At 34.9% G+C, this 27,473-nt stretch overlaps 1 protein-coding gene across 4 annotated transcripts in view; it reads right to left on the bottom strand.

Annotated features, from left to right (window-relative positions):
* The window catches only part of NIPBL (NIPBL cohesin loading factor), a 196,286-nt gene that overhangs the window by 116,844 nt on the left and 51,969 nt on the right, over window positions 1–27,473 (bottom strand). Inside the window, exon 2 of one of the 4 annotated variants that reach the window (XM_033179375.1) lies at window positions 7,510–7,595. The exons of the other annotated variants lie outside the window; for them this stretch is intronic. The gene's annotated coding sequence lies outside the window, so the exon portion shown is untranslated. The remainder of the gene's footprint in view (window positions 1–7,509; window positions 7,596–27,473) is intronic. 4 annotated transcript variants of the gene reach the window in all.

Here is a 27,473-nt window from a genome sequence, read left to right as displayed (position 1 = left end):
TCTATTATAAATAATTATTTGGCATCCCAGTATATATTTCACCACAGTATTACAAGTCACAGTCTTGGGCCTGCTCACCTACAATTACTTAAATCATAAGGTAGGAGAAATAAATACTGGCGACAGAAAGCAGAAAAAAATCTAACTGTTGTAATACTAAGAACTAAATCAAACAAAACACATTGCGTGAGAAATCATTTATAAACTAAATTTAAGAATGGCTTGAGGTTTAATTAAAAGAATGCTTAATTAGGGTAAGATATTATAGTAAATTATCAATTCAGCCCATTCTAATGAGTCTGAAGGGAACTTTTAAGCATTTGCTAAGATTTTTAAAGACTCCAGTTCTTCATTTAATTTCACTACCAAATTTACGACTTCCTCAAGCAAACAAAAGAAATGCAAATAAAACAGTATCAGTAGGGATTATAATAATATTAAAATTGGGACAGATTTGGAATAGAAGGCATTTTTATTATCTGATGGTAGATAAATTTTCTGGAGGGCCACTTTGCACCCTATAACCAAAGCCTTAAAAACATGCATAATTTTTTCTCAACAATTTCACTTTTAGAAATATATCCTAAAGAAATAATCATATACATGCTGAAAAACATACACATGTAGATATTCCCACAACATTTTTACATTTTAGTGACTAAAAAATACACTTACTATGTAATAAAAACGGTTATAAACACTTTAATGTACTTTCATTTAATCCTCATATGAACCTGAGGTGCTAATATTACAGTTCTATTTGATGAAGAATGTGATGTACAGAGAAGATAAATGATTTGCCTAAGGTAATAAAGCTGGAGTCAAACCCAGGCTATCTGGTACATGGACGCTTAAACTAACAACTAAAATGTATAACAATATTATTAGTATAACAAATGACGGTACATCCATGAGAGATTACTATGCATACACAATCAATATACTCAAAATATACAGCCAAGAAACAAAGAGATTAATTAGGCTGTGTATTTGAATCCAAGCTCCCCCACTTATTACCCAACCTTGGACAACGTATTTAATCACTGCACCTCAGTTTCTTCATCTCTGATATAAGAGGTAGGTAATTATTATTAAATTTTGCTGTGAGGAGGAAATAATATGTGTAAAGTTCTTAGAATTGTGCTGGGCATGTAGTAAATGTTTGTTAAATGCAAGCTGTTATTTATTATATATTCTTCTGCATCTTGCTTTTGCCACGTATATTATCTTGGAAACCTTTCATTTATGCAGATCTGTCTCATTCTTTTTTAAATATTATTTTACAGGTTGACTGAAACATCCAGTTTAAAAGAATGTTAGTCAGTATACTGTACCATGTGACAGTGAAGTATGGTGACTCTGGCTTTATGGAGTTAGGCTCCTTACTTTATAACCACATTTAGTATGTGATTCACACTTCTATGGCACTTCAATTACTCTTACTTTCTTCTTGATCTGAACTACTGAGCAGAAAGCAAAATTTACTTTGAGGAAAATCAGTTTTGGATACAAGATTACAATGAGTAAGTAAACACCATGATATTTTTTATGCTAAGTTCATAACCTTTCTTCTCAAAATTTGCACAATGACATTTTAACAAATAAATCTTACCAAGCACAAACCCCTTATCTCCTCCATCTTTGAATACACTAATAATGAGCTAAATACATGATGGATGTAAGACATGATTTTGGTAACTTTTCCCATAACAACTATTCAATCTGTCTTAGTAATTTGATAATTGAAATTGCTTTAAACTCTACTTTGTGTTGTTTTCCAGAAAAATCTGCTTCATCTTGTCTTTACATAACTAAAGCAATTTCCTTTTACTATGCTTAATAGTTAACAGTTTAAAATGCTATATCAGGTTATATAACAGTTTCATTCAACCCTGTAAGTACCCCCTGAGTTATAAGCGGCACCCCAACACAACATACTATTTCTAAAATATTTAGTCCTTCACGATGCATCCAATTAATGTTTATCTTATGTTACTGTGTCAGACACTATGCTAGGCAAGCAAAGTACAATGGTTAACAAGACGGAAACATCCTCTGCCCTTTAAATTTTGAGTTTGGCCACAAGAATGTGGTAAAGGGAGTACATATTTCAGAGGCAGAAAAGAGAAAGAATCATTGAATTAAAGCCTGAACCAACTTTCCAGTGATGATTCTATATTTTAATCTCTCCACAAATTGGCACTAAAATAAAAAAGAATGACAAAGATTCTTAAAATTCAAGAAAAGATATTAAAGATATATTGCTAATCAAAAATATCAATGTGCACATCATAAGCTCATCAACCAAGCTAAATACTTTTCCTTAAAACACATTTTCATAAAAATGATGGTCTATGCATGGAAAAAAAAGAATATTATTAAACCTTTAACAATGATTAGGGGTCAGGTATATTTTGAGATGTTGGGGAATTCTTATTTTGGTGGTATTTTTATCAGTATCCTTGGACTTTTATTATGATTAGAATATTACTTTATGATTCAGGAAAACAGTAATATAAACTATGATAAAATAAAAAAATTAGTAAGTCTCCTGTTGCTGCTACATGTACATAGATTTCTCTGAATATTTAAATAATTACCTATGTTAAGCATCTTCTATGAAGTACACTGAGCTAGGTGCTGAAGACTAATATAACATGCAAGGTATATTCACAAACACTTTAGAGCATATCGCCAGAAAGGTCAATTGGAGCCTGCAAGGGAGTTTCTTATATAATGTTGATATCTTTTTCCACATCCTTAAGCTTTCAGTTAAGACTAATTTAATAGTGATTAGGAAGATAGGGTGGGGGAGGAAGAGACAGAGACAGAGGATGGAAGCAGAAAGTTCTGTTAGAATACTGCAGTACTTACATGTAACCATGGTGTGACTTTGGACTTGTTCAGATTAAAATGCCAGTGTAGTATCTAGTTGGAGATGTCTAAAGCAGGAATTTGGAAATTCACAATGTGACAAAAGTGGTCTGAACTATAGCTATAGTTATGGAAGTGATTTACTGAGGGTTGATAACAGTTACATTATAATAGGTTAGATAGGCAAGAAATAAAGTAACGCTGTGGGGGAAATTTCTTTTGGCACTTGTTATGCGTCAGATATTTATATATCCCTTTCCTTAATCATTCCAATATCAAAGGACTATAAAGATTATTACTATTTCACAGATGCAAAAATTAAGTTTCAGGGCCTAAAAACTCTGTCTACAGCTAAACAGGCAGCACGCAGCAGAAATAGGATTTGAACTTAGGTGTTGCTAACCAAATCTTACATTCTTATGTTTGTCTAAAGGACATAAAACCGAGAAACATCTACACTGCTATGGAAAAAAGATAAACCTACAGCAAACAGTAGAAGTTCTTCAGAGAAGATAAGTGTCTGTTCAAGGTCTCTGAGCTAGCAATTCACTAGCCAAGACTAGAATATAAGTGTTTGATCTCCAGTTCAGCATTCTTTATACTATATTGTCACCTTGTGTGATTATAACACTATTTTGAATAAACTGAAATTTCATATATGTGGAATATTTAACTAATTAACACCTTCTTTGCTAATGTTAATTTTTTTGGCGGTGGAGGAAAGGCTTAAAACTTAAGTACATATATATATACACACATAGATATATGTGTATATATACATACACACATAGATATATGTGTATATATACATACACACACTGTTTTTGAGCAGGAAAAATTTAATATATAGAATTATTAAGTAGTAAAAAATGGTTAACTGGAAGGTATAAAAAGGATTCTACAAAATACAGGAATGGCAAATACAGGAAGCAGCTACCATCCATGGAGTTAAGGCGGGAAAATATCTGAGGAAAATAAGAATTTGGAAACGCATACTCATCTCACAAGGCTGATATTCAGACCTTGTTATAGTGTGGCTGCAGCCCAACCTGTTGGGTAACAGAAAAGTTTGCTAGAGTCCTGGTGGGCCAGGAAACTAAGGGTAGATTTGTTAACATACTATGCTAAGAACTAAGGTCAGACCTTAGAATTGCCCCGCCACCACTTGGAGAGATGACTGAAAGCTTTAGTAAGAAAGGAGCAAGATTTCTGGGGGCGAGAATGGAAAGGTTCTCCTTGCCCTTTGTTCAGCCTTCTCACATTAAACAATTTTTTAAAAAGTTTAAATTAATATATTTTTATTGTCCTAGTTTATATTACATTTAACATTATAAACCACCTAAAATCCTTTTAGGAAGTAGGTGGGATATAAATGCTAAATAGCTACACAGGTTAAGTAAATAAATAAATCTATGTGGTACTACTTACTATTTTAAATAGGTCAGTGAGTCCCTAGAGAGTGGCACCTCTCCAGCAGAATCCTTTCACTTCAGTCAAGCCACCTTCAGATTCCTTTTCCCTGCCTGCTATTCAAGAACAGATTTTTCATATGCTATTTAAGATACTTCTGAAAGGATCTTCCTCAAATTCTAGTTCAAAAACAAAAAGTTCCCAATAAGTTGCACTGCAAAAATCTCACTTTCTTTGAAACATTTCTGCTTTTCTAAAGTTCCAAATTACTTCCAATAAATTTTTAAAATGCAAAATAAAGCAAAGTTCTAAAACTCTCTTGAGACACTTGCTTTGCTTCTAGAACCCTGAGCTCTCTGCAGCCACCATGCTGGATACCAATAAGGTATATGTGTGTCCCAACAGTGTAGCTGTATCACATATTTATAACATGTATTAGAAGGATATATTTACACTGCTGAGTACTATTATGCAGAGAAAGAAAAGTTACCACTAAGTAAATAAGGTTGAGATGTAGGGTTACTCAAAAGCAGTTTATAAAATATGTGCACGTTTGCTGAGAAATAAAACAATGAGTAAAACTATATACTTCTTTTTTTTTTTTTTTTTTTGAGATAGAGTCTTGCTCTGCCGCCCAGGCTGGAGTGCAGTGGCCGGCTCTCAGCTCACTGCAAGCTCCGCCTCCCGGGTTCACGCCATTCTCCTGTCTCAGCCTCCGGAGTAGCTGGGACTACAGGCGCCCGCCTCGTCGCCCGGCTAGTTTTTTGTATTTTTTTAGTAGAGACGGGGTTTCACCGTATTAGCCAGGATGGTCTCGATCTCCTGACCTCGTGATCCGCCCGTCTCGGCCTCCCAAAGTGCTGGGATTACAGGCTTGAGCCACCGCGCCCGGCCGTAAAACTATATACTTCTATGAACTGACTTTAATAAAACTTCATATAACTTTAAATAGTCCCAGTTTATTATACAGTGAAATGGATTTGCAGAGGCCTGCAGTTAGTTACACAAAGTTTAATTGTACCAAACTATACAAAACTACAAACTACCTCAGGAAAAATATAGTCCTGTGTCCTGGAATTTCATTATTATAAATTTATTTGTACATAGAGGCTACAGAGCAAATTTCAAAGCGCATCTATGAATTGTTTGGATTCCTAGCCCACCCCCAACACACCAAAACAAAATTTATTTCTCATCTTCTTTTATACTGCAAAAGAAATAGCCTGTCTCCAAGTCCCTTATACAGGTTGAAACCGTTATAATTATGAGTGTTTCATATACAATCGTATTAGAAATGCAAAATCAAACAATGACTGTTTATTTCCAAATGAGGTTTAGGTTTTAAAGAACTATAAAATTAAGATCTAGATCTCAACTTTTAACCAAAACATATGTGATATACAATTAATTCAGTATGCAATATAAAAGGAAAAGCCTTTTACGTGAAAATTACTAAATAGACCACAAGAGGGCACACTTTCAACTAATGTAAATAAGTGGGAAAATTAAAAATTCAGTTTTGTTTTTTTTTTTTTTACTAGCACATCAAAGATTGGCTAGATTCTTCTGAACTGATTATTCAACAATATTAGAAAGCAAAAGATCCCGAAGTGTGTAGGTTTTTTTGTTTAAATACCGAAATGGAAACTTTATTGAGATATATGTGAAATATACGAAAAACTTGTGAACAAGACTTCTATATTAACATTAAAATTAAATTATAAAAGTATGTAATAGTCTTTGCCATTTTGGTTCTGTTAGCCATTTGGAATTTGGCTGCCTTAAGAATCTTCTTCAATCAAATTTTTGATTTCCAATTGTTAATTGCTAGGATGCAGAAATACAATACAATACTGTATATTAATTCTGTATCCTGAAAACTTACTAACCTTACTTATTAATTCTGGGGTCTTTTTTGTACAGTTGGCTACTTTGATTTTTGATCCTCAATTCTTCCAGACAATCTAGTATGAGAACATGGAATATGCTTCAGATACTTTAGGAAACTCTCCCAATTAAATAGGTAAGATCATTAATAAAGCACATGAAAGAGCAATCAAGAAAGGGTATACATGGAAGAGGTGCAAACAATCATGGATCACTTATGCATAATCTGCATACTGATCTCTATCCTGCTCTAACTCATTCAAAAATACCATTTCAGCAATTCTCCTCTCTCCTGCATCATCCATTTTTCCACATATTGAATAATCCCAATCAGCATAAAACATATATACGCAAATAATTCTCCCTACTCTCAATAAAAACAAAACCCAAAAAACCCCACCCTTTATCCTGAACCCTATGATCTCCCTCCAACAATGACTTAATTCTTCTGTTCCCTTTCAGAGCAAAATTACCTCAGTTGTTTATATTTATCCCTAATTCTTCTCCTACTTTCTCTTGGAACCCATAATCATATGTGTTTTTATTCTCCATTCCACCAAATATCTTGCCACAGTTAGCAATGGCACTAAAATTGCTATATTCAGTGGGCAAGCCTCTCACCCCAAATGATGTGACCTAGTAATCAATAAAGTTGATCACTCTCTCCTCCTTGAATAATTCTTTACTTGTTTTCCAGAACAACACATTCTCCTAGTTCTGCTGACTAACCTGGCCACTCCAGAATCCTCTTCTGGTTCCTTTTATCTTCCTCTCCGTACTCTACTGTTGACCTCATTCATTGGTATGATTTTAAAACAGTGCTTCTGCGCTTATGGCTCCCAAATTTGTATCTCTAAATCTGACTTCTTCCCCATATACTAGACTCATATCCAACTATCTAATCAATATCTCTGCTTTAGTACAAATTTATTCCCCCTCCCCAAACTGTTCTGATTCTAGGGTTTTTTTTTGTTTTATAGTTACATATGGATTTTAGAATCATCTTGTTAATTTCTACAAAGCTGCTTGGAATATGATAGATATAGCATTTAATCTATGTAACAATTTGGGTAGAACTGATAACCATATTGAGCATTATGATCTACAAATGATGTATATATCTTCACTAATTTAGATATTCTTTAATTTCGCTCAGCAATGTTTACTAGTTTTCAGTCTATGGTGCTTTCACATACTTTTTCAGATTTATTCCTAAGTAGTTCACATTTTTGATGTTATTATAATTGACAAATTTTTGATTTCCAATTGTTAATTGCTAGGATGCAGAAATACAATACAATATTGTATATTAATTCTGTATCCTGAAAACTTACTAACCTTACTTATTAATTCTGGGGTCTTTTTTGTACAGTTGGCCTTCCGTATTCACAGGTTCCACATCCATGGATTCAACCAATTGTGGACTGAAAATATGTGAGAAAAAACAATATGACTATAAAAAACACAACAAAAATTTAAAAGTACAGTATAACAACTATATAGTTTTCTGTAATAGAAGGTTTTTTTTTTTTTTTTTTTTTTTTTTTACTAAGGATTACTACGGAAACTTTTTTGTTAGGTACAAAATACTACAGTCTCACAGTGAGGTTAGCAATAATTAAAACTTCTTTTTGGCCGGGCACAGTGGCTCACGCCTGTAATCCCAGCACTTTGGGTGGCCGAGGCGGGCGGATCACAAGGTCAGATAGAGACCATCCTGGCTAACACCGTGAAACCCCGTCTCTACTAAAAATACAAAAAATTAGCCGGGCGTGGTGACGGGCACCTGTAGTACCAGCTACTCAGGAGGCTGAGGCAGGAGAATGGCATGAACCTGGGAGGCGGAGCTTGTAGTGAGCTGAGATGGCACCACTGCACTCCAGCCTGGGTGACAGAGTGAGACTCCATCTCAAAAAAAAAAACAAAAATAAAACAAAACAAAACAAAAAAAACCTTCTTTTTTTCAGTCCTACTACTGCTAAACCATGTTTCCTTCGGGCTGTATTTCTGCAATTGGTTTCAAAAACTCAGAAAACAGTTCAAAAGAACTACATATAACCACTAAATAATATAACTAATGAATGTGAAAAAAGATACTGGAATAGCTTTTTAGGGAGTATAATTTTTTTTTTTTTTTTAAGACAAAGTCTCACTCTGTCACCCAGGCTGAAGTGCAGTGGTGCAATCTGGGCTCACTACAGCCTCTGCCTCCAGGGTTCAAGTGATTCTCGTGCCTCAGCCCCCCAAGTAGCTGGGGCTACAGGCGTGCGCTGCCACCACGCCCAGCTAATTTTTTTATTTTTAGTAAAGACGGGGCTTCATTATCTTGGCCAGACTGGTCTCAAACTCCTGACCTCAAGTGATCCGCCTGCTTTGGCCTCCCAAAGTGCTGGGATTACAGGTGTGAGCCACTGAATCCGGCCATTTTTTTTTTTTTTTTTAAGACAGAGTCTCCCTCCGTCACCCAGGCTGGCGTGCAGTGGCATGATCTCAGCTCACTGCAACCTCTGACTCACGGGTTCAAGCGATTCTTGTGCCTCAGCCTCCCAAGTAGCTGGGATTATAGGCAGGCACCACCCCACCCGGCTAATTTCTGTATTTTTAGTAGAGATGGGCTTTCACCATGTTGGCCAGGCTGGCTTCAAACTCATGACCTGAGGTGATCCACCCCCTATCCGCCTCCCAAAGAGCTGGGCTTACAGGCATGAGCCACTGCGCCTGGCCAGGGAAGATAAATTTTTAAAAAGTCAACTTAAACCAATAAAAAACAGCTTCTTACTAAGGATCTAAGCTTATAAATTATTTTAAGTAGTTCGATTTACAGAAAAAGAAGCTATCAATGGAGAAAAGTGACTTGTGACTCATTACCTACAGTAACCTTTCTAGGCTTTCCATTGGACCCCTGCATTACATGACAAGTATACAAATTAAGTATGATATAAATTAGGGATGTATTTTTTTCTAAATCAATATACTCATGGTCAGTGAACCAATCACAACATGCAAGTTTTGATAACATCAAATACTATATCCTTTCTGCACATAAAATTTTTAAATTTAGTTTCGTAATACCAACTGTTTGTTAGAAAAATAAATTTTTAAATTTTAAGTGAGATTTCTGATTTAATAATAGAGTTCCACAAAAGTAAACGTACTATGAAACACAGATTATTAAAAAGAAAATGTAGGCCGGGCGCGGTGGCTCAAGCCTGTAATCCCAGCACTTTGGGAGGCCGAGACGGGCGGATCACGAGGTCAGGAGATTGAGACCATCCTGGCTAACACGGTGAAACCTCGTCTATACTAAAAATACAAAAAAAAAAAAAACTAGCCGGGCGAGGTGGCGGCCGCCTGTAGTCCCAGCTGCTCGGGAGGCTGAAGCAGGAGAATGGCGTGAACCCGGGAGGAGGAGTTTGTAGTGAGCCGAGATCTGGCCACTGCACTCCAGCCTGGGCGACAGAGCGAGACTTCGCCTCAAAAAAAAAAAAAAAAAAAAAAAAAGAAAATGTAATAGTCATATATCCCAGGGTAGAAGGCTAATGGAAACAGAAATCAAATGACCATGTATTATAGCGTAATTTCTCAGGTAATGATTTCAAACAGCAAAAGCACTGAACAGACTCTTTAATTAAACCTGAAACTCTCCAAACAGCATTTTTGGTGGGTTTTTTTTGTTGTTGTTTCTGGGTTTTGAAAGTCTTGGGATATTAACTCAATAGGGGTCCAGAATATGTGATAGCTGATTGATTTTTAAAGTACCTAAAGAAGATAATTAGGAAGAAAAAAAGCTTTATCTTATGTTACAGGGGACTTTTATTGTTGTTTAAGAAATTGAAGTAAAATTGGGAGGTATAGAAAAGAGGGATATAGAAAGATCGGTTTCTAAAATTATGTTTTAACACAATTAATTATGACACATAAACACAGAAGCAAAACTAGACTTAAAAAGGACACACAACACTTTCAATTAGAATACTGAATTGCCTGAACTTGAAGGAGTAGTTTAACCTCTCTTTACCTAAGTTTTCTTATCACTGGGAGATGAAACTTACTAAGTGATTAATTTCTTTCTTTTTGATTACCTGATTTCCAGATTTTTTTAAAAAAAGTAAACCTTTATGTATTCACTATCATGCACTTAATACCTAACACCTACAACAGGGACCATCAGTGGTTGTTGAGGATACAGTGGTAAACCATAGACATATCCTCACAGACCTTAAGAGTCCAGTAGGGATGATGCACTGAATAATCACTATGAAACATATAATTACATATTTGTGATAAATTCCATAACAGTAACGACATTTGATGATACTAACATAGTGCTTAATAATATGCCTAGCATTGTTATCTAAGGGATTTACATATTTTAATTCATTTCATTCTTATCTTATGAATTAGGTACTACTTTTATATTCATTTTAAGATAATTAATAACAGAGGCACATAAAGATTAAGTAACTTGCCCAAGTCTGATTCCAGAATCCCCACTCTTAACATTACAGAGTCCTAGCTGTTTTTCATATGAAGAACAAAACAAAACAAAAACTGTTGCAAGAGAAGAAAAGAAGGTTAACTAAACTTATGTTTGGGGAGGGAGGAAATGCCTCATTAAGGAATTCTCATAAGTAAGAGTTAAATAGGCAAAGGGGGAAGAAGAAATGAGGATCTTAGCATGTTCAAGTCCCTGAAGAAGGACAAAGCCTAGCTAAGGAAAGAAGATTATCTAACTAGTACATAGTGATGGACTGACACAAGACTAGGGAGAAAAGGTACATACAAATTAGTTCATTCCTCACCTGACAGACAAGCTGAAGGCGCTCTCAATTTGATTTATTTTGACTCATGCTACTTCAAAAAATAATCTACTGGTTACTCACACACATATCTTAGTTAATAAGCATGGCACACTTAAAAGTTGTTTAGTTTTGAATCCATTTCTCTCTTAAATACATGTAAGAAAATATGTATACTCCTTAAAAATATTAGCCTGAAATTACAATAACTATGTTTACAGAATTAGAGCTTTAAGGCCTTGGAAAGAACAGTAGTTTTTAACAAATAAAGTATGAAAATAATTGCCTCAGAATAAACTTTAAAGGAAAAATCTAAATGCTAAATAAAAGGGCAATTGTACATTCTTGGGTATTTATGAAATGAAAACTATGTTCATGCAAAAACCTGCAAATGAATGTTGACAGCTGCTTTATTTGTGCTATGGTCTGACTGCATCCCCCAAAGTTCATTTGTTGGAAACTTAATCCCCAATACAACAGTGTTGAGACCTTTAAGAGGTGATTAGTTCACAAGGACTCTTTTGCCTTCATAAATGGATTAATGTTGTTGTCTCAGGAGTGAGTTCCTGATAAAAAGAAGAGTTCTGTCCCCTTCTATTTCTCCCCACTAATGTCTTGTGCTCTCTTGCTCCTCCACTTTCCATTATGGGATGACACAGCAAGAAGTTCCTCCCCAGATGTGGGCCCCTCAACCTTGAACTTGCCAGACTCCAGAACTGTAAGAAATAAATCTCTGTTTTTATAAATTACCCAGTCTCAGATATTCTGTTAGAGCAGCACAAAATGGACTAAGACAATTTCATAATAGCCAAAAGCTGGAAACAAATGTCCTTCAATGCAGAAATGGTTAAACCAACCACGGTAGATCCATACTATGGAATGCTAGAACAATAAAAGGAAAAAAATTATTGGTAAAAACATCAACTTGGATGATATAAAGGAAATTACACCAAGTAGAAAAAATACCAATCTCAAAAGCCTACAAACTACATGATTCCATTTTTGTAACATTCTTGAAATAAAAACATAGAGATGGTGAAAAGATTAGTGGTTGCCAGGGGCTGAAAACTCCCAGTGGGCCAGGCGCAGTGGCTCAAGCCTGGAATACCAACTTTGGGAGGCCGAGGTAGATGGATAGCTTGAGCCCAAGAGTTCAAGAACAGTCTGGGCAATATGGCAAAAGCCCACCTCTACAAAAAATACAAAAATTAGTCAAGTGTGGTAGCATGCACCTGTAGTTCCAGCTATTTGGGAGGCTGAGGTGTAAGGATCACTTGAGCCAAGGAGGTTGAGAGTACAGTGAGCTGTGACTGCACCACTGCACTCCAGCCTGGGTGACAGAGCAAGACCCTGTGAAAAAACAAAAACAAAAAACAAGAGCGCAGGTGTGGTTATGAAGAGATAGCACCCAAAGTAGTGCTTACAGTGATAGAATAGTAAGTTGAGTGTGATACTGTTACACATAACTACATGTACACACAACTGTACACACACACCCCTGCCGTACACGCACACAACAGTACATATCCACTTGGTTAAATCTGAACAAGTTCCTGGATTGTATCAATGTCAGTTTCCTGGTTTTGAAACTGTAATATAGTTATATAAAATTTTTATTATTGTGAGAAGCTGGGTGATGACTTCCTTGTACATTTTTCCCCAACTTCCTATGGATCTACATTATTTCAAAATTTAAAAATTTAAAAAACAGTAATACTCTGTGCATTCTGGACAGTACCTAGTTCATTAGTATAGATTTTTTATCACTGAACAAAGCTTAATGTTCAAACTAGTTGATTTAGAAACTTTGCAGAACAATTTTATTTGGGTTTTAAATGTTTTCACATTTTTCGGTGAAGAGGTAACTTTTACTTTTGATATAATTTCAAACTTAAAAAATTACATAATTAGTCAAGAAACTATCATAATCTTTAACCAGATTCACCAATTGTTTCCATTTTGCTCCATCTGCTTAAACAATCACAAACTCTTTCCTCCTGTTTCCCTTCCTCACTCGTGGTGTGGTGGTAGTGGTCAGGGGTGTGTGTGCATGCGTGTGTGTGTGTGTGTGGGTGTGTGTGCGTGTGGTGTCTCCCTCGAACCATTTAAGAGGTGACAACATCAAAGTTCATTCCCCTAAACACTTCAATATGTACTGGCCTAAAACTACAGTTTCTCAACCTTTCTCCTGGAACCAGTGGGCCAGGCTGGACATGGTCTTTTGGAGATGATAGAGGCACAAAAATACGAGCCCAATCCTGCCAGTGCTACTCAAGCCTTTGGTCATGTCATGCCCACTAATACCAAAGTGAGTCCTATGACCAAATCCAAAGCAGGGGGCAAGGAAATATAATCTGCCCCTTTAGGAGTAGGTGATAAATGGTATAGTCACATGGCAAAGAACTGGTGCTATTAATGCAATCTATTACACCCGCTGAACCCAAGGTTTTCAGGGATGGGAGCTGGTATTTAATAAGTGCTTCAGGTAATTTTGATGCATACATATGACTAAAAATAAACAGGGGAAAGATTCCAGGCAAAGGATAAATTTTGATATCGAAAATAAATAAAAATGGCACACAGAAACAGACATTGTTCTCCAAACTCCAAGAGTTGGTCCTACAATAAGGCTTTAGTCTCCTTGTTAGCAAGGTAAAGAAGAAAATATTATGTATGTAAAATAAAAGTGAATTAGTAGTTGTTCCGAAGTACAGCTTTTCCAAGATGCAGAAATCAGAGAGTAACTTCACTAGTAAGTCCTCAGAAAGTCGCTGAATGACATAATGGAGAAGGTCCTTAATAGCGTTCCTAAAAAAATTAAAGATCTGTTTTAGGCGACTTCTCCTTTTCTTCTCTTTTCTTGGGGGGGCGGGGGAAATCACATTCTAAAAGTACAATCCAGTAAACGCAAAGTTAACAGGAGGTCAAAATCATGCGATCCATGCACACAGATCTCCAATGGTATGGTTTAACTTAAAAGTAAAATTTGAAATATTCAGAGGAATGCAGAGAATGCCAACCTTTAGTCAGTCCTCCATTAATACATTTCTCAAAATTGAGTGTTAGAAAAATTTAGACTGTCAAGAGTATATGGCTGAATATCATTAAGAGCAGAAGTACATGTTTTATCAATTAAGGCAAGGAACAAATGAGAAGGTGATTTTATGAAGTTTAAGAAGCTTACCCAAAATACATTCCACTTCTAGACAGAAGCCTCAGGCAGGTTAGAATTGTTTTTAAAATAAGTCTGACTTTGCTCTAATACATAAATGAACGAGAGGATCAAGATTCCAAATTTACAAACCAGTGCTACTAACTATAGATAAATCCTATCTATAGTTTCCGGAGCTGAAAGCCAAAAAATTGATAAAACGTCTGGGCAATATTTTATAATGCCTGTTTAATACACCACAAATTCTCCTTTATAGAAAGAAAAGGCTATATGTGAACAAACTGATTAGCCTCCCTAACTGTAGGCAATACATAGCCTATATTATGAGGTACAGAGGGGAAAAAAGGAAATTATATCTACTATGTGCCAGGCACTGTGCTAGTTGTTTTAGTTTTTTTTCCCCATTTAATCTTCAATATAATCCAATGAATAAGTCTTGTTATCACCATTTTAAAGATAGAAACTCTGGCCAGTTCGCTTGTTTTCGCTTAATCCCATGATTAAGATGAGGTTAATCAGACTTACTTGTTAGGTCAAGATAAACTTGACAGTAATCATAAAATGGTTATCCACAAGGATGGTAAAATGGGATGGTAGTGAGAATTTTGGGCATATCCTCCTAATAATAACTTTGACCTCAGAGACACACACAGTTATGTGTCACATAATGACAGGGACAAACGTTCTGAGAAATGTACCATTAGGCAATTTCATCACTGTGCAAACATGATAGAATGTACCTACACAAACCTAGATGGTATAGCCTACTACACACCTATTGCTACTGGTATAGCCTATTGCTCCTAGGCTACAAACCTATACAGCATGTTACTGTACTGTATACGTAGCCATTTATAACACAATAGTAAGTATTTGTGTATCTAAACATAGAAAAGGTACAGTAAAAATACGGTATTAAAATCCTATAGGACCTCAATCATTATGGTCTGTTGTTGACCAAATGTCATCATATGGTACATGACTGTGTATGTTACATATACTCAAAATCAATATTATTGATTAGTGGATGAAAAAGCAAATCCTAAAACTCAACACAAACAGCAACAAACAAACTCAACTATATATCAAGTAATACCATAATCACACACAAACATTTTTCAAGTAACTGTGATGACAGTACTATAACTATACAATTACTGAGTAGTTTATTGAAATATAAAACCCGCAATCCCCCGCAAATAAGTCCACTGGGAACCCATAAATGTCACCTTATTTGGAAAAAGGGTCTTTGCCAATGTAATAAAGGATCTCAAGATGAGATCATCTTGGATTTAGGGTGGTCCCTAAATCTAATGACACACACCCTTATATAAGATAGAAGAAAGAGACAGACATACTAAGGGAGCCACATGAGGATAGAGTCAGAGACCGGGGTTTTATGTAGCCACAAGTTAAAGAATCCCTGGAGCCACTACAATAGCCTGGAAGAGGCAAGGGAGGACTCTTTCCTAGAGCCTTTGGAAGGTGAACGGGCACACTGACATTTTGGTTTGGCCTTCTGGCCCCTTGAACTGTGAGAGAATAAATCTCTGTTGTTTTAAGCCACCAGCTTTATGGTATTATAAGTTGTTATAGCAGCCCTAGGAAACGAATATACTGGAATATATTCTAAGAACAAAAAGAACTGAAAAGAAACCTTGGATATTCTGTGTTCTGTGTTGGCACTGGGATTGATACAGCAATTCTAATACAATATGGTACCTTAGAAGCAAAATGAAGAGAGCCCCCAATACCAGAGAGGTCATCAACTGGTCACTGAATACTGAAGTCTGAGAACTGACCACTAGACTTGATGCAAGTTACTGGTGACTTAGAGAAGACCCATTTTGAAAATGGTGGGACAGAAGAGCAGAAACCTGTTTAGGGTAGGTTTAACAAAGAATGGGAGGACAAATGTGATGTCAGGTACTTGTGAAAGCTTTTCTGATTGCCTTGATGAGGAAGAGATGTTGCAGGTTTTCAGGAGAGGAAAAAAATGAAACAATCATCTAGGAGAGTGAACGGATCAAAGAAGTGTGGTACAATTGCTGGGTAACATTAAGAGCCCACTGCCTTTAAAGTGAGACCAGTCATTATGTTTTTTGAATTCTTCTCCAGTACCACTTAGCTGCAAGGGTGAGATTTAACCAAAGCTGTGGTTTTGCCAAAACAGAGAGGAGCGAAGGAACTGAAGGTATTTGTATGCAAGGGAATGATTAAATGACCTTTGAATTTAAGCTATAAGGAGGAAAAGAGGGACACTGAAGAGAAGAAAAACAGTATTGCAACATTCAACGCATGTGGTGAGTGAGTCCTATCCTGTAACTCATTCTTTGGTTTCTGTGACTCAATCTTCTTTCTTGTACCTTAGATTGACTCTACTGACTCCACTTTCTCTAATGGTTCATTATCTTTGATAACTTCTTAACTCTAGCTACTCAGGTCTACCTATAGCTCTTCAAATACTGAATTATTTCCATGGCCTCTGAAAGTTCTTTATTGCTTCATTATGTGGCAATTCATTCATGATTCTTTTTTGGCACTACAAATTCTTATAGTACCAATGTGTGAATGTGTCAACATGACAATCACTTCCCCTTAAAATGTTATTGCTCAAATATTTCTAAAATGAAAAATCACTATCTGTAATCTTAGATTTTCTACCATTGCTCCCACTCATTAGTAATCCGAACGGTAAAGTTGACCCGCTGTAAATCAAGGACTGTCTATGTTGCTATTTTATCATTACACCTAGACAAAATCTATCTATCCTCTATTCCTCTATCATTTTACTTACCATCCTTCAAGTTCCAATTCTTCCTGGAAACCATCCTCTACCTACCATTTTACTTCACAATCTTTTCCTTTAATGAATTCCTGTATTAGACCACACAAAGTCAGCATCCAGCCATGCATAATTACATTCTTTCTAATCATTTCATTGGCACCTTAAGTACAGAATCTTGTCTAATTAATTTTTTAAAATTAATTTTTGAAATCTCTCCATAACACCTAGCACAATGCTGGTCATATGGTTACCAGGTTGAAATGAAACACAAAACTGCTAGAGAATGTATTAGATGAAAAACACAACGCCTTATACAATCAAACACTAGGTTAAAGAGTATGAATCAGGATGCTGAGCAAGTTCATGTAGTTAAAATGATGACACCAGGTGGTCATATGCAAACATATATCAAGTGATCTTAATACCATGATCTTTACATGTTAAGCTTACATTAGCCACATCACATCTGTTTTTTATTAGAAAGAGAACCTCATTTTAACAGAGACCTATCAGTTAATTCTAGAAACTGCTCCCTGCAATACTCTTATTAAGAAAAGAGTTGAAGTATTACATGGACTGAAAATGTAAAATCCTTGGGAAAATTGAGAATAAAATCCAAAACAGTTCCACAAAAAGCTAGCAATATAAGTAAGTTTTTACTTATATAAATGTGGTATAGTTTGATAAGGAGCAAGGAAGATTAAATAATAAAAGCCAACTGATATCTTACTGCTACCAAATTAAATGGAATTGGGTAATTTTCACTACTGGTGTCTGAAACCATACAGAAAAATCTGCTCAGCCTTAGATTTAGTTAATTAAATTAAAAAATTAAATTCTTTATCAAAAATTATCATTACATTGACATTAAAAACAAACTTCTTTCACCATGTTATGGATTCTAATTTACAATCCTTTTTCTTTCCTGAAATCAGATCAAATTTTCATCCATCCAAGACTAAAGTCCAGAAATAAAAAATGTCTCTAGAACTATATCTCATCAGATGTTAGCAAGTAATAGATGAGTAAGTTTTGAATAACTGCTATATAAACATATCAAATTAAGTATTGTTTCTATAGACACTTTTGACCAAATAGAATCACAGAATTTTAAAGGTAGAAGAAAATTTAGAATTAAGAGTTCAAATTGGAAAAATACCATTCTACTGTGTAATGGGGAAACTGGGAGTTTATTATAAGTAACCATGAAACTCATAACAGAATTCAATATGACACTGCATTTAGCTAGAATTTCACTAAATGCTGACATATGTCAATATTAATGTTAATAATTAATAATGTTAATTAACTAATGTTAATACAGAATAAATTCTAGCTAAATGTTAATTGATATAGAAAACAAACCAGAACTGATACCATAGTCTAGAAACATCATAAAATAGAATTATTAAGTATAAAATTTACTAAGTATAAAAATTAGGATTTTAAAAACAGTATATTTTAAAAAAACAGTTGTTTTTAAAAACTTATCTACTCTAAACTTTATTAAAGGGAGAGTTTTTCTGCTACTATACTGGAATAAAAATTTAACTATATAAGTAGATTGTGATAAATTAAGAAGCATATTATAATCCCTATAGTAACCTCCAAGGAAATAACTCTAAAAAGTTGTTTTTAAAAAAATCAAGAGAGCTGCATGCAGTACTGTACAACTGTGTACTCCAATGCACTCCTATATGCCTGTACTCCCAGCTACTCACAAGGCTGAAGGGAAAGGATCACTTGAGCCAAGAGTTTGAGTCTATAGTATGCTATGATGGCAGTTGTGAACAGCCACTACACTTAAGCCTGGGCAACAGAATGAGACTCTGTTCTTTAAAAAAAAAAAAAAACCCCAAAAAACAAATCAACAGAAGAATTTAAATAGTACACTAAAAGAATATTTAACACAAAAGAAGGCAGTAAAGGAAGAATGGCAGAAATAAATTCACTCATATCAAAAATCACATTAAATGGGAACAGACTAAATATGACAATTAAAAGCCAAAAACTATCATATTGGTTCAAATAACAAGATCCAATTATATACTTCTACAAAAGACACTCTTTGATTCAAAGATACAAATAGGTTGAAAGTAAAATAATAGAAAATATACTCCATACAAACAGAAACAATAAAAAAGCTGGAGTGGCTATTAACAGCAGATGAAACAGACTTAAAGATAAATAGTAACAAAGAAAAACAGGGATATTTCATAATGATAGAGTCAGTACATCAGGAAGATATAGCATTTACACATATGTTCATACCTAACAACGAAGCTGCCAAATATATGAAGCACAAACCAACAGAACTGAATGATAAATATAACTAGAGAGAAATTAACAAGGATGTAAAAAACTTCAGCAACACTATCAACCAAAATGACCTAACTTAAGTTTACAGAACACTCCACTCAAAGACCACAGAACACTCAATGCCTTCTAAGCACACAAGAACGTTCTCCAAAATTGATCACATGCTGGACCAAGAAATAAATCTCACTAAATTTACAACAAATCATATAAAGGGTGTTCCCTGACAACAAAAGAATAAAATTAAAATCCGTAACCGAAAGAAATCTGAAAAAATCTATGGGTTAAAGAAGAAATCATGAGAGAAATTAAATACTTAAAACTGCATGAAAATGAAAACACAACATATCAAACTTCATTGGATACAGCTAAAGCAGTTTTGTAGGAATATTTACAGCTTGAAATGCCTATATTAGAAAGGTCTCAAATCAGTACCTATTGCTTTCATACCTTAAGAAACTAGAAAAAGTGCAAACAAAATCAAAAACAGGAAGAAGAAAAAAAATAAAGATTAAAGTAAAAATAAACAGAAAACAACAACAAAAAACAGAGAAATACCAATGAATTCAAAAATTAGTTCTTAAAAAAAAAAAAATCAACAAAATTTGACAATCCCTTAAATAGAACGACCAGGAAGGTAAGAGAGAAGAACAGACACCAATTACCAAAATCAGAAATGAAGGAGGGGAAATCATCACCAATCCTTTAGAAATTAAGAGGGAAGGCCAGGTACGATGGCTCATGCCTATAATCCCAGCACTTTCCAGGCCAAGGCGGGCAGATCATTTGAGTCCAGGAGTTTGAGAGAAACCTGGGCAACAAGGAGAAATCCCATCTCTACAGAAAATACAAAAATTAGTCAGGCATGGTGGCACGCACCTGTGGTTTTAGTTACTCAGGAGGGTTAGGTGGGAGGATCACTTGACCCTAGGAGGCAGAGGCTGCAGTGATCCGAGATCATACCACTGCACTACAGCCTGGGTGACAGACTGAGACTCCTTTTCAAAAAAATACAAAAAGAAAGAATTAAAAGGGAATATGAACTTTAAGCCAACAAGTTACACAACTCATATTTAAAAAAAAAAAAAAGAAATTCTTCAAAAGACAAATTATCAGAACAGACTCAACAAGAAATAGAAACTCCGAATACATCCCTAACAAATCAGAAAATTGAACTATTTATTAAAAATCTTCACACTAAGAAAAGCTTAGGCACAGATGATCTTCACCAATGAATGTTATGAAAGAATAGCAAACTTTTATAAACTGTTTTATAAACTAGAGGAGAATATTTCCCAACTAAGTCTGGTATCACCAAAGCCAGACAGAGACAATGCAAAAAAATACTACAAACCAATATCCCTCATGAACACATATACAAAAATTATTTTTTAAAAACTGGAAAACCAAATTCAGCAACATATAAAAATGACTATACATTAGGACCAAATGGGATTTATCCTGTGAATGCAAGGGTGGTTAACCATCTAAAAATAAATTAATGTAAAACATCTTATTAATAGAAATAACAACTAAAGCTACATGATCATTTCGAAAGACACGGAAAAACACTTGACAAAATCCAACAACTATTCATTATTTTTTAAAACTCTCAAAAATTAGAAATAAAAAGGCTCTTTTTCAACCTAATAAAGAGTGTCAATGACAAGTCTACAGCTAACTTCCTTATCAGGAGAAAAACAAAGATGCCTGTTCTTATTCCTTCCACTGAATATTGTCCTGTAGGTTTTAGTACAGTAAAACAGAAAGTAACACATCTTAAAAAGAAAATAACTTAAAAAGATATTAAATGCATTCAGATTAGACAGGAAGAAATGAAACTGCATTATCAGACGACACTGTCCAGTATGTAGAAAATCCTAAGAAACCACTAACAAACAACTAGAATTTAAAAAAAAAAAAAGCTCAGCTAGATCACAAGATAGAAACTCAATATACGAAAATCAGTTGTATTTCTACATTCTAGCAAAAATGCAAAAATGAAATTAAGAAAACAATTCCATTCAAACTAGGACCATGAAGAGTATTTGGGAATAAATTTTTAAAAAGAAGTACAAGATTTGTATTTGCACACTGTTATAAGACATTGCTGAGTCAAAAAGATCTTTAACATTCCATGCTCATAAATTAGAAAATTCAAAATTGTTAATATGGTAATCCTCTTCAAATTGATCTATAGATTCAACATAATCTTTTTCAAAATCCCAGCTGTTTTTTCTTTTTTTCTGTAGAAATAAGCGGATCCTAACTTTATAGGAAAATATAAAGGATCTAGAATAGCCAAAATAATTTGGGGAAGAAAAAAGTTGGAGAACTTATACTACCAATTTCAAAACTTACTATGAAGCTACAGTAATCAAGATTGTATGGTATTAATATAAGGACAGGTATACAGATTGATCAATGAAGAGAATTTAGAGTCCAGAAACAAATCTTTGCATTTATGTTAGATTTTTCACAAAGATGCTCAGAAAATTCAATGGAATAAGAGACAGTCTTGTCAACAAATGATTTTTAGATAACTAGACATCTACATGCAAAAATAAATAAAACAAAACAGACATTATACCATACAAAAAATTAATTCAAATGGTTCAAATACCTAAATATATGAGCTTAAACTATAAATCATCTAAAGGAAAATATAGGAGAAAGCATTTGCGACCTTGGGTCAGGCAGAGTTCTTAGGTGACAAAAACAAGGAAGAGTTCTTAGATAACAAAAACATGAGCCATAACAGATAAAATTGATAAACTGGATTTCATTAAAGTTAACAACTTTCGTAGTTCAAATGATATCAATAAGAAAATGAAAAGACAAGCCATAGACTGGGAGAAAATATTGCCAAATCACAAATCTGATGAAGCTCTTGTATTCAGAAATTCAATGAATTCTCACTAGTGAACAAGAAGATAATGCAACTTTTAAAATGGGCAAAGAACTTACTTAGACATTTCGCCAAAGAACACATACATATGAATGGCTTATAAACATACAAAAAAAAGTGCTCAATATCATTAGTCATTAGGTATATTCTCATTGAAACCACAATGATACCATGACACATCCATTAAATTGCTGTAATATTATGAAAAAGACAATATTAAGTGTTGGTGAAGATGTGGAGAAACCTGAACCCTTACACACTGCTGGTAGAAATGTAAAATGATACAGCCACATTGGAATAGAGTTTGGCTGTTTCTTAAAAAGTTAATTTATCATACGGTCCAGCAATTCCATTCTTAGGAATGTATCCAAGATAAATAAAAACGTATGTCCACACAAAGATTTCTCCATGAATGCTCAAAAAAGTATTATTCATAAAAGTAAAAAGCTGGAAATTATATAAGTATCTACCAACTAGTGTATAGATAACATATCGCAATATAATGAACTACCATTCAGCAATAAAAAAGAACAAAATACTGATACATGCCATGTCATAAATGAACCTCAAGACACGCAAAGTGAAAGAAGCCAGATGCAAAAGACTACATACAGTATAATTCTTTTTAGATGAAATGTCCAGAAAAATTTATAGAAACAAAAAGCAAATCAGTAGTTGCCAGAACTGGAGAGGGTTGTGGGAGTTGGGAACTCACTACAAATAGGCCTGAGGAAAATTTGGGGACTGATGAAAAGGTTCTAAAACTGGAAACCATCAAACTGTATACTTGAACAGGTGAAGTTTATATTAAGTGGATCATACCTCAATAAAGTTGTAAAGTAAAATTGCATCTAGAGATATTAATTTCCTTTATCTAGCTCTAAACATTTTTCCTTAGGTCAATATTGTTTTCCTTAAGAAATTTTTTTAGTTGGTAAAAAAATTTATTGTACATACTGATCACATACAGTACTAACAATTTCTGGGAATGCAAAAACACTGTGATTTGGTTGTATTATTAGCTCTAACTTGCACTTGACTAAAATTTCTTGAGAACAGGCAAAGCAATCATGTTTTTAAGCAAGCTCACAAACTGTCACCTGCATGTAGTTAAAGACTATTTCACTTACCCTAGGATGACAGTTACATTCAATATAATTACTTTGTTTTGAAAAGATTCACTGATATATTAAAGTAGGAAGGCATCTTACAAGTAATCTAGTTCAATCCCTTTGTTTTACAGATAAGATAAAGATAAAATTACGTGTTCAAGATCACACATTCAAAGTTAGTAGCAAAGCTTCCCAGTGTCCTGACTTTCCTGCTCTTTTTCTACATTGAGTATGGTTTTATTGAAAGAAGAAAGTGGTAGAAAATTAAAAAAAAAAAAAAAAATCACTGTGGCCGGGTGTGGCAGCTCATGGCTGTAATCCCAGCACTTCAGGAGGCCGAGGCAGGTGGATCACTTGAGGCCAGGATTTCGAGACTAGCCTGGCCAACGTGGCGAAACCCATCTCCACTAAAAATACAAAGAAATTAGCTGGCCATGGTGGCACACATCTGTAATCTGAACTACTCGGGAGGCTGAGGCACAAGAATCATTTGAACCGACGAGGCAGAGGTTGCAGTGAGCTGAGAGCACGCCACAATACTCCAGCCTGGGTGACAGAGAGACAGACTCTGTCTCCAAAAATATATGTAAATAAAATAAATAATCACAAGGAAAATACCCAGGCAACAGCTAACAGCTGATTAATTTTTCATCCCAACAACATATCTCTTGTAACCTCAACTTGTTGGTTCCTTTTTATTTTACAAAAAGGGAGGGAAACTTTATAAAGTCTTTGACATATTTATTATTTCATTTAATACTCAAAACATTCCCATGAAGAATTACCTAATATAACTGGAGAAACTGAGGTTCAAAATAGTTAACTTGCCCTGGTTAGAAAGTTTGTAAACAATTAAGCCAGAATTTTAAAAGTTAAATGTATCTGCCTTCCATGCTCATTTTGTTTTCCATTGTTCTTTCAGGTAGTTTAAGCAGTGGTCTCCAAAACAATTCCTTTCAGTAAATATTGTTTGTGTTTACATTTTCAATAAATATGTTTACTGTAAAGGTCACAAAATAGACATTTTTAAAGGATGAGATAAAAATAAGTACATCTTGAAGTTCTAATTTCTTTTCCACAATGAGCTAAATTATCTTGCACACCGCCCAGTCCCATTCTACTACATCTTTCCCATCCTACTACAACTCTGGAAATCATTATTCTAAATACTGCTGTTTTTTCAGAATTGAGTATCATCCCTTCTTTGCAACATTATTTTATTCTTGACACTTTACCCTCACTTAAAAGCTTTAATTCCTACACATTTCTAATTCCATTAATTCTTACGTTAAACTTGAGTTTTGTTATTCTTATTTTCTTCTATTTATAGGCTCTTGAAATTGGAAATACATCTACTTTAAGTCTCAAATAGTTCCATCAATAAGATGGAGCTCATCAAATAAGAATGCTGGACATTCTTATTTAAAATTAGAGATTTTTTAAATGAAAGGAAGAATTATACAAATAACTGAAAATGAAAGTCTTCTGATACACTGAAAGTTTTCTGTCAAAAGGTTTATAGTATTTAGAAAGAAAAACTCAGGGGGAAAAAGAGATATTTCTATTATATTAAAATTGGCTTGCTTTAAAAAAAATTTTGAGGCAGGGTCTTGCTCTGTCACCCAGGTTGGAGTGCAGTTGTGCGATCTCAGCTCACTGCAACCTCAATTCCTGGGCTCAAGCAATCCTCCCACCTCAGCTTCCCAAGCAGCTGGGAATAAAGGCACGTGCCACCACGCCTGGCTAATTTTTTCTATTTTTTGTAGCGTGGGGTTTCGCCATGTTGCCCAGGCTGGTCTCGAACTCCTAAACTAAAGTAATCTGCCCTCCTCGGCCTCCCAAAGTGCTGGGATTACAGGTATGAGCCACGACGGCCAGCCTAAAATTGGCTTTTTAATGTAAGCAGCAAGTAATCTCTGAGCCTCACTAACAAGTGAAATTTGTTCTTTGAGTTAAATAAAAATCCTTGAGACAGTTGTTGATCAGTTTTTATGAAATCAGTTTAGGTTGCAGCATATGTTTCATTAGATTTCAACAAACTTACATCATGCTTCATTAGAAATATGCTGTAAAATATTTCTATCTATCTTAAAACGCTTTAATAGATCTGGCTTTGGACTCCCTTTTACCAATATGAGGTATAATTCAATATAAAGTAAAATCTTGCTTCTCAAATTTGGCTTTTGGTGTCCAATTCCTTTCAGATGTTATAATCTTTCCCCTACCTAATCAAACTTGTTCTCTTACAAATCAACACATAGCCACATTATCCCCAAACAGTGTTTCTTCAGACTATAAAACCTACAAAACACCTACTGCACTAAGGAGGCTCCCTAACCATTGTTTCTTAATTATTTATCTATGATTTTATTCCCCCACAACTAATTCTCACCTCCTGGGAGTAATATTGCCCTCACTGAAATTAGATGTGCTAAATTATTTTTCACAAAACTTTACATTAGAAAGTTACAGGAGCCTATTTTAAAAAATAACTTGATAAACTGATGATAAAGAAAACAAAGCTTATTTCTATTGCTTAAGAAATTTCAAAAGGTTCATCTTCCTGAAATGAATTCCTATAGGATTTTTAAAGCATAGGACTAAACGAAAGCAAAGTTGGAAATGGCAGAACTGGAGTTTGTCAAGACAGACACGCAAAGGATTGGAAACTGCAACAAAATTAGTGATTATTGTAACAATTGGTGCTAACTTCACTCAAGACCATAAATTGTAGATACGGAAAACCCAAGACAACCACATCTAATGAAAGAGAGAAAGGGGGAATGGAAGAAATCACTGAGGAAATTCTTAAAGTCCAAACCAATGATTTTCAGACTGCCTCTCTGTTAGTGGCCTAACCATCTGACTCCAACAATGTTATTCTACTTGTAGAATAAATAGGAAACAACATTGTTTACAATATAGTACTCATCTATTTCAGATAATTTTTATTTGGGTTATTACTGTACATGCAATTACTTATCAGACATCTCCACACAGATTTTCATGGGCAACATCAATCATAAAAGTGGTCTCCAAACCGATCATCCTGTTCTATCTACTCTACCTTTAAAACCACTGCTGGGGCCAGGCGTGGTGTCTCACACCTGTAATCCCAGCACTTTGGGAGACTGCAGTGAGCGGATGACCTAAGGTCAGGAGTTCGAGACCAGCCTGGCCAACATGGTGAAATCCCGTCTCTACTAAAAAAATACAAAAAATTATCCGGGCGTGCTGGCACCCAGCTGTAATCCCAGCTACTCAGAGGCTGAGGCAGGAGAATCACTTCAACCCAGGAGAAGGTGGCTGCAGTGAGCCAAGATCACGCCACTGCACTTCAGCCTGGATGACAGAGGGAGACTCCATCTCAAAAAACAGAACAAAACAAAAAGAAACACTGCTGGAGTTATTCTTCTAAAGTCTTGATTTGTTTAGGCAATCTCATGTTACCTCTACATCTAATGTGCATTTCTATTTCTGCATTTGGACCACACTGTAGTTATTTATAAAATGATGGGTTTCATATTTAGCTTATGAACTGCTTGATGACAAAGACATTATCACTCATTTTTATATTCTCAGTGCTTACCATGATGCCAGGAAATTTTACACAATGAATGTGTGGTTTGGCTCTGTGTGTCCACCCAAATCTCATCTTGAATTGTAATCCCCACGTGTTGACGAAGGGACCTGGTGAGAGGTGCCTGGATCATGGGGGTGGTTTCCCCATGCTGTTCTTGTGATAGTGAGTGAGTTCTCATGAGATCTGATGATTTAAAAGTGTCTGGTCATTCCCCCCTTGCTCTTTCTTGCTACCATGTAAGACGTGCCTTGCTTCCCCTTCACCTTCTGCCATGATTGTAAGTTTCCTGAGGCCTCCCCAGCCATGCAGAACTGTGAGTCAATTAAACCTCTTTTCTTCATAAATTACCCAGTCTCAAGTAGTTCTTCAGAGCAGTGTGAAAATAAATACAATGAATAAATGCCATGGTGAACTCAACTGCTGGCCTGCTAAACACTTGACCACACACAAACATAATGCAGTTAAGTTGACTTTTGAGAAGCTTTTTCTAATTGTCTATCAAAATAGAATTACCTGATCAAGAAAAGCTCTTTTCCTTAAGTTATCTGTGTTTAGAGTTCATAATGCCTGATATATATATATGTACTAATATTAAAGTAGAGGTTGCTACTGAAATACCCAATG

This window comes from Trachypithecus francoisi, unplaced genomic scaffold (assembly GCF_009764315.1).
Source record: "Trachypithecus francoisi isolate TF-2019V2 unplaced genomic scaffold, Tfra_2.0 Lachesis_group2, whole genome shotgun sequence".
Taxonomy (NCBI): domain Eukaryota; kingdom Metazoa; phylum Chordata; class Mammalia; order Primates; family Cercopithecidae; genus Trachypithecus; species Trachypithecus francoisi.
The sequence above is the reverse complement of the archived record's forward strand: the minus strand, read 5'-3'. Positions and strand labels throughout refer to the sequence as shown.